General features: G+C 39.3%; 1 non-coding gene across 1 annotated transcript; it reads right to left on the bottom strand.

The window, feature by feature from the left end:
- Positions 1–7,386: 7,386 nt before the first annotated feature.
- LOC121226863 (small nucleolar RNA R71) lies at positions 7,387–7,493 on the bottom strand. The gene has a single exon (XR_005924550.1). It is a non-coding gene; the product is annotated as a small nucleolar RNA R71 (small nucleolar RNA).
- Between the last annotated feature and the right edge of the window lie 5,423 nt (positions 7,494–12,916).

Consider the following 12,916-nt stretch of genomic DNA (forward strand, 5'->3'; position numbering starts at 1 on the left):
AATTAAAATGGAAAAATAGTAAAAACAAATTATGTCCATCTTCATCCTCCTTGGCCAAATTTCACTAGAATCTATAGCTAGGGTTTCTTTCATCTTTCAAGCTCAAAGTAAGTGCATCCTAGCCCCGTTTTTAATGTTCTTTATATTTTTGAAGTCTTAGTAGCTCGATTTAGTTATTTCTATCCTTAATTTGAGCTAGGGTTCACGTTCAAAAAATATGCTCATGAATGATATACTTGTGCTTTGATGTCTAATGGAAGAATATAAAAGCTTGAGGTGTGATGAACAACTTTTACTAGGTGGTTTTTGGTGAAATTGATAAAAAAGACCTAATTGTAAAAGTTGTAGAAACTATGTGTAAATGTATGAATAAATAAAAAATACAAGTTTTTATAGGAGAGAAAATGATTCGACTAGGCTTGAATAATGGGAAAAATGGGTACTTTTCATTTTACGAGCCTAGGGGCAATTTTGTAATTTTGTCAAATTTTAGGGGTAAAATTGTAATTTTTCCATATTGTGATTTTTGGACTGAATTGAATAGTGCATGTATTAAATGAGCTAAATGCGCTACTATAGATCAAAAGGGACGAGGGATAGACCTTGACCGAGGAAAGGCAAGGTTGTGGACTAAATCGCAAATTGTCATATTTTGCACCGAGGTAAGTTGGGTGTAAGTAATTTACTAAAATTTTGGTGATAGATTTATATCTCAAAAGTTTTGGGTGACCTTGAGGAGTGCTTAGGATTCGGATATCATGACACCACGATTAATGAGAGTCAGTGTAAGACCATGTCTGGGACATAGCATCGACGTTGATATGATAGCCAGTGTAAGACCATATCTGGGACATGGCATCGGTATTAATATGTGTGCCAGTGTAAGACCATATTTGGAATATGGCGTCAGCCTCAATATGTGATTTCATGTAAGACCATATTTGGGATATTGCATTGATGTGAGGTCTCGTGTAAAACCATGTCTAGGACATTGCATCGACACCGATGTGAGATTTTGTATAAGACCATATCTGGGATAGGGCATTGATATGTAGACCCATGTAAGACCATGTTTGGGACATGGCTTTGGAATTCTATGTGGTGCATGATGATTACGAACGTCCTTTAGTATTCCGAGTGATTCAACGGTCCGTTCAAGATTACGGTTAAGAAGTGGGGTAGAATGAGTAAGAATGTATGGTACAGGTATGTACGTAAACTTCATGAGTATGGGAATCGATTCACGTTGGGAAATTTGGTATGGTTATGAAAGAGTAAAATAAGCATGATGTTCTGTAACACCTTAAAAATCCCGAAATCCTAAACTTTTTTTTTGGTTTCGATAAAAATTGTGCTTAACATTCCTAGTCAAGTGTTAATTATGAGATAGTAGGTCTTGGTTAAGGTTTGAGTTCGAACTTATGGGTGAAGGAAATTATGATTTAATTATTAAAAGAACCTTGTTGGCAAGTAGGTTGCCTTTTAAATAAATGAAGGAAGAATTGGACACAAGTAAGCCTTGTGGTGGAGTGGCAAGTGGCGTCACACGCAAGGCAAGGAGGTAAGGGGTTCGAATTCCTCCTTGCTCAAATGAAGGATTTATTTTTGCTTAAGGGATAGATAGTGGTGGCGTTGAATGTGAACTTTGTAGGGAATGATAAGAGGAGAAATTTGAGGAGGGGATTAATGGGTTATTAGGGAGAAAAATTAGGAGATGAAGAGTGTAAAGAGGTGGAGCCGAATTAGGGATTAGGGGATAGGAAATTCGACTAGAGGCTATATATAGATACCGAATGTGAGGTTTCCAGGCTAACGTCGAATTCTCTCTCACCTTGTTGCCAGAAATCACCATTTTCTCCAAAGATCTAAAAGCTAAAAATCTCTTGTTCTTTCTTCTTTTTCTTTGTGATGATTCTTCATTCTTCCCTACTCAAAGTTTTTTTTTTGATTAACCTCTAGTTTTAAATGATTTCTACTTTTCTTTGTGCCGAATAACCTTTTTCACCATACAAGTTTCAAGAGCCGAATATCCTCTGTACCGCCACTACCCTTTCCATTCGGTCAATTCTAGTGTAAATGCTTTGTCTCTCAATCGGTTTTGCTAGTATAGATCACCTTCTCCCTCACTTCTTCTAATCAATTTTGGTAGGATTAGTATCAAATCCCAGTCTTTTGGATCCCTGCCGATTTGCTCCTTAGGTGTGATATATTGGTAAGTGTTCTTCACTTCGGTAAACGCTGGTCGAATAGGCTTTAGTAGTAAAAGATGACATATGATGGATACAAGTCACCCAATATGTTTTTAACGATAAAGGTTAATGGAGATCTAGGAAGTACTCGTGATTAGTGGTCAAGGAAAAGCTATTAAGACTTGGCGTTTCAGGTAAGGTTAAGGTGAGACTTCGGCTTTTGGTAAAGTATTTGATAAGTATATGTGAGTAATCATTGAGTGATATTGATTGTAAGTTCGTGGTAAGAGGGATCACAGCACGCTTTATTACCAGGTATGTACATACACTGCACACACACAAGTAGATCGGCAAATCTTGAAATGTTGAAAAGCAGAAAGTTTGGCTACGATAGTCTTACAAGTGCGCGAACACTCATAAGGGGGAAACCGATAGGTTATAGGAGGCCCCATGGGCGACTCCATGGACTTGGGCTGTGAATTGGCCAACCGGGCCAAAATAGGCTTAATAGGCCCGATGGGCTGTTGGGCCCATAATAGGCAAAAAATTGATCATTGATGCTAGGTGATAGAAATTCATATGTGAGCATGAATATAATGTGATTTGGGGCTAATGGCTCACCTAAATGTGATTTGGGCCTAAAGGGCAATGTGAATATAATAGGGGTTTAATGGGCCATATACAGGTATGTGAATTTGTCTGGGCCGTGTAAGGGGTTTTGGGTCTAATATATGATGACTACATAAAAATTAATTAATTTAATGAGACCGTGGACAAGTCATAGGGTTAAGGTGTGGCAACGGGTATATGTATGTCTAGAATTGGATCTAGGGAGAGCTTGGTACTTAAGCGGTCTTAATGATTCACCTCCTCTTCTCTAGAATCCTACCTGATGCATAGTATTCGTTCATCTTAGCTCACGGGATTTGTTAACGTGCCAAGGTAAGTGAAAACCGTAATAATGGGAAAATTACTGAAATGCCCTAAGGGCGAAGATGACCAAAATACCCCTATGTGTTGAAAGTAAGTTTTATGGATATGACATGCAGTTCTACTGCATACATATGATATTCTGCTTAGGTTGCATATGGGTTAAGAAATATGGAACGGAGGAAGTATATGAGGATCGCATGGTTGCTTGATAATCGTGGATCCACCGACGGCTTTTAAGCCCAATGTATAAATGAAGGTGGTTCCGCAACTGAGCTACCATAGATGTGTATCGATTGGGTGGGTCAATATTTCTATCCCTACATGATGTGTATCGGGGGATAGAGCTAGTGTGTAGCGGATGGGTTATTGGGATAGGATTGCACTGCATTGCATTGCATGTTTGATGTATGGGGAATATTGAATGCTTGTTACTTGTCGAGGGTTGTACATACTGAGTTTGCGAAAACTCACCCCCTCTTTTATTTTATTTTCAAGTGATGCTTAGTAGAAGGTTCCATGTTTGGAGGGACTCTAGGTGGCCAGCTAGCAAGACAACTTTGGCTTGTTTTTCTTTTAAAAGCATATAAGTTTCTATTTTATTAAGTACTTTTCAGACTGGAATGTAATAAGGCATCCATTTTGTTATTATCTGGATTATTATTTTTCTGCATTGTAATTACGAGAAATTGAACATAGACTTCCCAAGTCATAGTATGTTTTCTATGTTTCCACAACTAAATTTCGAAATGACAGGTTTTCATAGGTTTTCACAAAATTATATGTTATAAACAGGTTTTTGTGATTGAAAAGAGAGTTTAATAAGTTTATTAAGGTTTCATATTTTTTTCAAGGAAGGGTTTTCAATAAAAACAAGGTTTTCGCTAAAACACTTCAATGTGATGCGCCAGATCCGACTATAACGTTCGGGCCGGGCAAGAGGTGTTACGTTTAGTGGTATCAAAGCCTAGGTTGCAAAATTCGGGATGTGAAGTGGGCCTTATTATTTTGGTTTTATTTTTAAAAAAAATTCAGATCATAATGTTTTGGAAGAAAAAAAATTCTTGCTGTGTGGCATACCGAGTTTCTGATGTTAAACTAAGTAAGTTTATTTATTCTTAAGCCTGTTTAATTTGATATACAGTAGATAGTTAGTGGGCTACTCTAGATGATTATACTAAGGTTTTTAGGTTGAAACTGAAGCCCGTAGGACCTTGAAACTGTAAAGGATTTACGAAAACAACCTTCTTTTAATACTTCCATATAACATTGGTTTAATTATTAAAACAAACTAAAACTTCATAAAACTTTAAATCCAAATAAAATGTTAGACAACGATGGGTGGTAGAAGAGGTGCAAGAGGCTGCAGCCGAGGCCGTGGAGTTGTTAGGGCTGAATCGTCGGTATCAGGCCATATGCCCGATGTTGGAGAAGAAAAGGCTCCGACCTCACCCGTAGCTGGGACTGGGTCGTATGATCGAGCTGCGGGGGAAGATGCATTGTTGCAACCAATGCTGAGGATTTTGGAAATGGTCGCAGGGCCCAATAACGGCACAGGAAATCAGGGGTCCATTCTAGAGCGACTTCGATCAAATAGGGCTGAGATCTTTAAAGGCGTGGCTGGTGTGGCTCCTAACATGGCAGAATACTGGTTGGAGGCCACTGAAAGGATAATGGAGGAGTTGGACTATTCTCCTGAACAAAAGTTGAAAGGGGTAGTGTCACTACTTAGAGAAGAAGCTTACCAGTGGTGGCTGAAAGTGAAAGAGGGCACCCAACCTGAGCAGGTCACTTGGGAGTTTCCCAAAACTACGTTCCAAGGGAAGTATGTGGGTGTGAGTTATGTGGATGTTAGAAGGAAGGAGTTCTGGAACTTGACCCAGGGAAACAAATCTGTGGCGGAGTATGAGGAGAAATTTCTACGCCTTAGTAGGTATGCAAGAGTTATGGTGGCAACGGACTATGAGCGTTACGTTAGGTTTGAGGAAGGTCTTAAGGATAGCCTCAGAGTATTGATAGCTCCACAAAGGGAGTGAGTCTTCTCGGAGTTAGTAGAGAAATCAAATATAGCGGAGGAGGTGAAGCGCACTGAGCGTCGAGAAAAAGAAAAGGGTAGGAATAAAAGGGAGACTGAGACTCCTGGTGTTGGACAGAGGCCTAGGGCTAGGGCCAGAGATAATGGGCCGGTTAGAGCAGGGCCCCCTGTTGTGAATCTAGGGGTGCCACTGGTAAACCGTAATTTATACATATTTTTACCCCATGCTTAACGTATTTTATGGATGATTTTCCATTCGAATTGGTGAATTCGATGCTCCTAATGCTTTAATTTCATGTTTTATACTTCAGAGAGCATAGGAGAGCAAAAGGAACGAGAAACGGGCCAAAAACAGGGAAAATGGGCCAAAATACGAAATCAACACGGCCTGGACCTCCTCACATAGGCAAACCACACGACCGTGTCAATTTGGCAGTCTCGAGCACGGCCTAAAGTAATCGCACACGGACGTGTCCTTGCTGAGCCCAAGTTGAGTCCAATTCGGAAAAGGCTAATTTTGAGGGCTCTTAGGCACTCCAAAGCCTATAAATACACCCTAGAGGAGGAAGAAAAGGAAGGCACGGAATAGAGAGTAAGGGATTACTCCAAGAATGTCGATTGATCCATCTCAGAAACCGAATTCACCATCAAGACTGAAGATATCTCCTCAATTTCCCCTTCAGGAGTTTTGGGGTTTCTTTATGTTTTGTATTATTTATTATTCTGAGATGTTTTCTTATTTAGTTATGAACTAAAACCACTAAATACCTAAGGGGAATGAACCTAAGACGAATCTTGTTATTATTTTCTGAATTGTATGATAAATATTTAACTTGTTCTTAATTATGTGTTCTTAATTCTTGTTTTGATATCTCAGGATACTGATTCAAGATAAGCTCTTATTCAGAGGAGGAATAGACCCTGTCTAAGAGTACATTTGTCATAATTAAGCGGAGTTGTTTGCGCGCCTAGACATAGGGTGACAAGATTTTTCCAGATTAAGGTAAAACCTAATAAGGGGATCCATAGATCGAGTTAATGCAACCCTAGGGTGTTAATTAGAGAAAGGTCTCAATTATTCAATCTAGGGATTAGACGTTATTAGTCTTGAATAGGAATAATAAATAACTTAGAGATCTCTACGGAACAAGTTAAATGAATAAATCATCCAATTCGGAGCTAGAATAACAAATACAATCTAGGTGGATTTTTCCTTAGGTATTGTCTTAATTCAATCGATTTTCCCAAAAGCAATTCCTCGATTCCATTCTCTGTAAATTCTTAGTTTAGATAATTAGTTAGTTAAAACAAAAACCTTTTTAATTTTGGGCTAGATAATAAAAAGACAATCATTACTAGTACTTTTAGTTCCTTTGGGTTCGACAATCCGATCTTGCTAAAACTATACTGTTGTTCAATAGGTACACTTGCCTACATCGTGAAAATAGTTAGTTTCAAGAACGATTAATTATAAATATTTAAAACCTATCACGAAATCACGCGATCAAGTTTTTCGCGCCGTTGCTGGGGAACAAAGATATTAGGAATACTCAATTTTTATTACTTTAGCCATTTATTTTTCTTCCAATTTAATTTAATTTAATTTTTATTATTACTTATTCATTTACTTTTTCCTACTCTTGACAGGTTTTTATAGTTTGTGACAAGAAGAAACCCGTCAGGACCACTAATTTTTGACAAAGAAATCGATCGCACAGTTCGCAGAAACCAAAGAGAAATAAGGCGAAGCTTAAGATACACAGAGAACGAGCAAGAGGACGATACTCAACCCCCAACCGACGAGATGGCTGAAACCAAGACAATCAGCTACCTCCTGCAATCACGGTTAATCAAAATCCTGCTCCACGCACTATGTATGATTATGCTAAACCTTCTTTAACAGGAACTGAATCGGGCATAGTTAGACTTGTTGTAGCTGCAAATACTTTTGAACTGAAACTTAACACTATTCAAATGATACAGCAATTTATTCAGTTTGACGGTTTGCAGGATGAGGATCCCAACGCTTCCTTAGCAAACTTCATGGAATTCTGTGATACATTTAAAATCAATGGCATTTCTGATAATGTTATACGTCTTCGGTTGTTTCCTTTTTCATTAAGAAACAAAGCTAAACAGTGGTTGAACCCGTTACCACGAGGGTCAATTACTACTTGGGAACAAATGACCGAAAAATTTTTACTAAAATATTTTTCGCCGGCTAAAACGGATAAATTACGTAATGATATCTCTTCTTTTGTACAGATGGATTTAGAAACACTCTACAATGCATAGGAGAGATACAAGGACCTTTTGAGAAAGTGCCCTCACCATGGGTTACCGCTTTGGCTACAGGTTCAAACGTTCCATAATGGTCTGAATCCTTTGACTCGAAAAATGGTTGACGCAGCTGCTGGCGGAACCATCAATAATAAAACACCTGAAGATGCCTATAAGTTTATTGAGGAGATGTCACTGAATAACTATCAGTGGCAAGTTATAAGGACAAAGCCAACGAAAACAGCGGGTGTTTATAACATCGATTCAGTCACTATGCTGTCAAATCAGGTAGAACTCTTGAATAAAAAGATTGATGGTTTTCTTATTTCTTCACAGGTTCACCTAGTAATGCAGTGCGAAGCAAGTAGCAGAGGAACAAGCCATTCAGAATACCAACCTTATGGCCATAACATGGATAACGAGCAACTAAACTACATGGGTAATAATACTCAACCTCAAAACAATCCATTTAGTAACACTTACAATGTAGGTTGGAGGAACCATCCCAATTTTTCATGGGGAGACCAAGGAAAACAAAGACCACAACATCCTTCGGGTTTTCAGCAACCACCCTACCAATAGAAAAAGAAGTCGAACCTTGAAGAGATGCTCTCAAAGTTTATCTCGGTGTCCAAAACTCATTTCCAGAATACCGAGACAGCACTTAAGAGCTAAGAAGCATCGATCCAAGGGCTTGAAACTCAGATAGGTCAGCTGTCCAAACTAATCTCCGAACAACCACAAGGTAGCTTGCCAAGTAATACTGAACAAGGGAATAGCTCAACGCAATTAATGTTCAAGATGAAAAAGGAGTCGTTGAGCCTGAACCAGAACTAAGGCAAGAAACTATGGTAAGCAAAGGTCAATATGAGGTAGGTCATAATAAAAATAAATTAGTGAATGTCGAATATAAACCTCATGTGTCATACCCCAACGCAACAAAGAAAGACCGCTCAGATGAAAAATTTGGTAAATTCCTTAAACTCTTAAAAAAATTACACATTAACTTACCATTTATTGAAGTGCTATTGCAAATGCCAAATGCAATAAAATTTTTAAAGGAGCTTTTAGAAAATAAGCAGAAGTTGGACGAGGCATCACATGTGGAGCTAAACGTAGTTTGCTCAGCTATTCTCTAACATAAACTACCCAACAAACTAAAAGATCTAGGGAGTTTTACGATTCATTGCTTAATTGGTAGTTTAGATGTTAATAATGCATTAGCTGATTTAGGAGCTAGTATCAACGTCATGCCTTACAAAATATTTCAGTAATTAGGTCTTGGGAAACCCAAACAGACTAGGATGAGCATTCAATTAGCAGATAAAACTATAAGATTTCCTAGGGGTATTATTGAAGATTGCTAGTTAAAATTGATAAATTTATATTTCCCATTGACTTCATTGTTCGAGACATAGAGGAGGATAGCAACACTCTTTTAATTCTAGGAAGACCCTTTTTAGCAACTGTTAAAATAATTATTGATGTTGGCACAAGTGAACTCACGCTCCATGTGGGAGACGAAACAATCACCGTTCAAGCTCGCAATTTTGGCAACACAATGGAAATTGAAGGTGATCATCTAAACCATTCTATTAAAATTGACTATATGATACAACCCACTTTGCAGGAGATAAGTCTGAAGGAAGTACATGAGCCATTCTCAAACAATAGTAGAGGACCTATTCATGAAGCACGAAGGCTGCAAATAGAGGAGCTAGATGAATGGTGAACACATAAATCGAGAACACACGATAAACCAAAGCTCCACCAGAACGAGCTCGATACCTCTCCAAATCAACTTAAGGTTGGAGATAAAGTCTTATTAGACCCCTCGGATCCTCACATTGTCACTACTACACCGAATAAAGAAATCCCTCTTACGGTACTCAGTACTTTTCCATTCGGTACAGTTGAGGTAAGTCAACCCAAGTTCGATACTTTTAAGGTAAACAACACCCGTCTAAAACTTTATTTTGATGAGATTGATAGTAGGAATGAGGAGTATAAACTCCTCAAACCACCATGACCATTCAACGAAGAGGTAAGTCAGGCTTAGACTATAAATAAGCACTTCTCGGGAGGCAACCTGAGCACTAACTGTATTAACTTCTTTAAAATTTAGTCTTCAACATCTAACTCACTAACGGAGCACTTGAATACAGGTTTTCCACAGGGACACGGCCAAGAGCAAGGGCGTGCCTAGGGCCGTGTGAAAATAGGACAATAATTTTTCCCAAACACAGGCTGCGAACCTGCCAAAACAACATGGGCGTGAGACACGCCCGTGTGGAAGAATCGTGGGTGAACCTGTTAAAATAGCACGGGCGTGCGAGACGTCCATGTCTAACACCCGTGGTCGAACCTGTCAAATTAACACGAGCGTGGGGCTTTCATACACAGGCATGGGAGAAGGGAACAACGCCAGACACGGCTGTGTGACACGGTTGTGCGACACGGTCGTGTGCACTCACACGCCCAAGGAACACGGACGTGTAATAAATGTCAAACGCGCCCAAATTCAAAATTCGCGAATCACACGGCCTGAAATTGGGGAACACGGGCGTGTTACCCAGCCGTGTACCCCAAAATCTATAAAAACCCTGCACTATTCATTGTCTTCCCTACCCAAAAACCCTAACCCTAGCCGCTGCAAGTCCACACGACCTCCCCGCCATGCCCGTGCGCCGCATCCAACTCTATTTTTACCGCTCATTCTCCCTTTTCTAGCGTACCATGTCATTTTCACGAGAAAAGAAAACGGCCGTACCTGCTTCAAAGAAACGAAAGGGAGCTTCATCTTCCACGAGTCCAACCACAAAAATTCATCACCCTCTCCTGCAATTCCTCCGTGGGCCCAAGAAGAACTTTTCCAAATCCTTCGGGCCCGACCTTTAATTGCGGGCCTCAGCATCGACTAGGCTGCCGTAGAACAAGTTCAGTTGGCTGATGCGATTTGGGCCCTACTAACCACCGACCCTTGAGAGTTGTTCTTTTGGATCATCAAACCAACATAACTCGAGCTCACGATGAAACTATGCTCAACGTTCCTTCTTCAGACCATAATGACGAACTACGATGATCCTGCACGGTCCAGTTTCGCCTAAGCAGGTTAGTCTGCCAGCTAAGCGTCCCAGAGTTCGGTGCTGCACTGGGCTTATATATGGAGGAGTTCAAGGAGGAGAATGAACTACATGCTCTCACTTGCCACATTCATTTCTCTCCCTCAAAGTGCTGGCACACTTTAGCCCCTAGCGCAGCCTCCTACAATCCTAGCTGCTCCAAGGCATCAATTCTCCCTCAATCTCTGAGGTACCTACATGCCATTTTGGCTCACACGATTACAGGACAGCGAGAGAGCACTGGCGTCGTCAACACTCACGACGCCTACTTCTTATGTTGTATGTTACACGGACACGTCATTGACCTTGCCTATTTCATCGCCCTCGTGATTCAGCACCAGACTGAGTGGAATAGGAAGGGGGTTATCTCTATTGGCCCCTATGTTACTCGATTAGCTCGACACTTTGGGCTCCTCAGCACCGCGGCCCAAGAATCATCCCTTACCCTCATCGGCCAAATGTCTCCACAAGGCATCTCGAACATGCTTAGCATGAGGATGATCGAGAGGCGCCGAGGAACCTACCCTCCCTAAAATCGTCTCGCCCAATCTACCGAGGAGGAGCCCTACAAGGACATTCCTGATGATGTCCCTCCACAGCAACAGGACCCACCGACTCAGCCACCACTACCCTCTCGTCCAGTTCAAGCGACGGCTTCACATGCTGACATCTCTAAGCTCCTCACTCGATTTGAGCAGCAGTATTTTCAACGATTTGACAACATTGATGCTACTCTACAGCAGATTTGTTAGCACCTCCACATCTCATCGCCAGTCCCACCTCGCGAACCATCCAGCGATGAAGATGTTTAAAAACATTTATTCAGTATTTTATGTTTTTAAGTTTTATTAAAACTACTTTTTATTTTTATTAGATTTTAGAATTTTATTTTTAATTATTAACTTCGGTTACTTCTTTATGAGTAATTACTCTTCCTAATATCCCCTAAAAAGGTTTCTGATTTTATCACACTTATATAGAGCTCTTAAGCTCATCATCACATAGGAACTAACAACTCTACTGGGAAAGGTTCTTCATGACTGCCATGTCCTGATCAACCACGACCATAGCTACCACTAGATATAATATTCTTTTGGCATAGGACTTATAGACTAATGAACCTCTACGACCACCGGAGTATCCTCTTCAACTCTCGAACCGATTACTCTCCAAAACTCCAGTTCGAGGAATTCATCATATAGGAAGTTTCACTTCTCTCCCTATCTTATTTTTATATTCTAATATCTATCTTTGTACATTGATGGCAATGTACATCTTATGTGTGGGGGGTATTTATTTCATTATCAGAAAAATCCCTGAATGACTACCTTATTCTCTTGAAAAGCTTTCATATCATATTTAGGATAAATTTTGACTGATTTATGATTTTGACTAATATATCTTGAACTAAAACATAGGCATTTATGAATTGATTTCTTAAACCTCAAGACATTAGAGAATCAAGCACGGTAAGTTGATTTTTAAGAATTTAAAATCTTAGGTTGTTTCCCCAAAGTTTAGGTATTACTTTGAGTTAGAATTCACAAGTTTTAAACATCAAAAAGCCATAATTTTTGTGAGATTCTTGAGTCTTTTGAGCATCTATTAATTCTTTCATGCTCACTTTTATTATTGGTTTGAGTGCGTCAGTATTGAACTGTTATTCTAGAACTTGCTTGATTATGCATGTCGATACCACATCATTTGGTTTGATATGTCAAAATGATTAAGGCACTTAGGATTAACCCACTCATGCCATGAATATCCTACCTCCACGATTAACCCCTAGTAAACCCCCTTGAGCCTAATAAGCCATTTCTTGTATTACCCTTAATATTAACCCTTAACATTATTGTTGAATCCCCTAAATTAATCCCTATTTTTGTCGAGATTTGAGTTGAATAAATTGCTTAGCTATATCTTGTTCTTAATAGTTAGTCTATGTTACTTAACTTGTTCTTAAATAAAACACTATGTATACACATTAGTAATTCTATATTCTGAGAAGAAGCTCTGTTGTATGCAAGTGATGATTAACTCTTTTTCTAGTTAGGCAATTTTTTTCAACTCAATCTTGATTATAACCCTTCCTTTCAGCTTGTGACCACACCCCCTAACCAAGCCTCATTACAACCTTCTAAAGACTTGTTGATTGATGTATCATCCTAAATTATAGTGGTGCAGATTTGATTTTTATGCAAGCTTATGGTAATGACTTTTCATTATTGACTATTGAGTGCTTCATTTATTGAGGATGTGAAACTCTGTAATATTCTGAATCAAAGGTAATTACTTAGATGAGGGGAGACACCTATGTTTGCATGATTAAATACTCAACTTGGAATGTTTGAAACTTTTAT

The sequence above is a fragment of the Gossypium hirsutum genome, chromosome A03 (assembly GCF_007990345.1).
Source record: "Gossypium hirsutum isolate 1008001.06 chromosome A03, Gossypium_hirsutum_v2.1, whole genome shotgun sequence".
In the NCBI taxonomy this organism is placed as follows: Eukaryota; Viridiplantae; Streptophyta; class Magnoliopsida; order Malvales; family Malvaceae; genus Gossypium; species Gossypium hirsutum.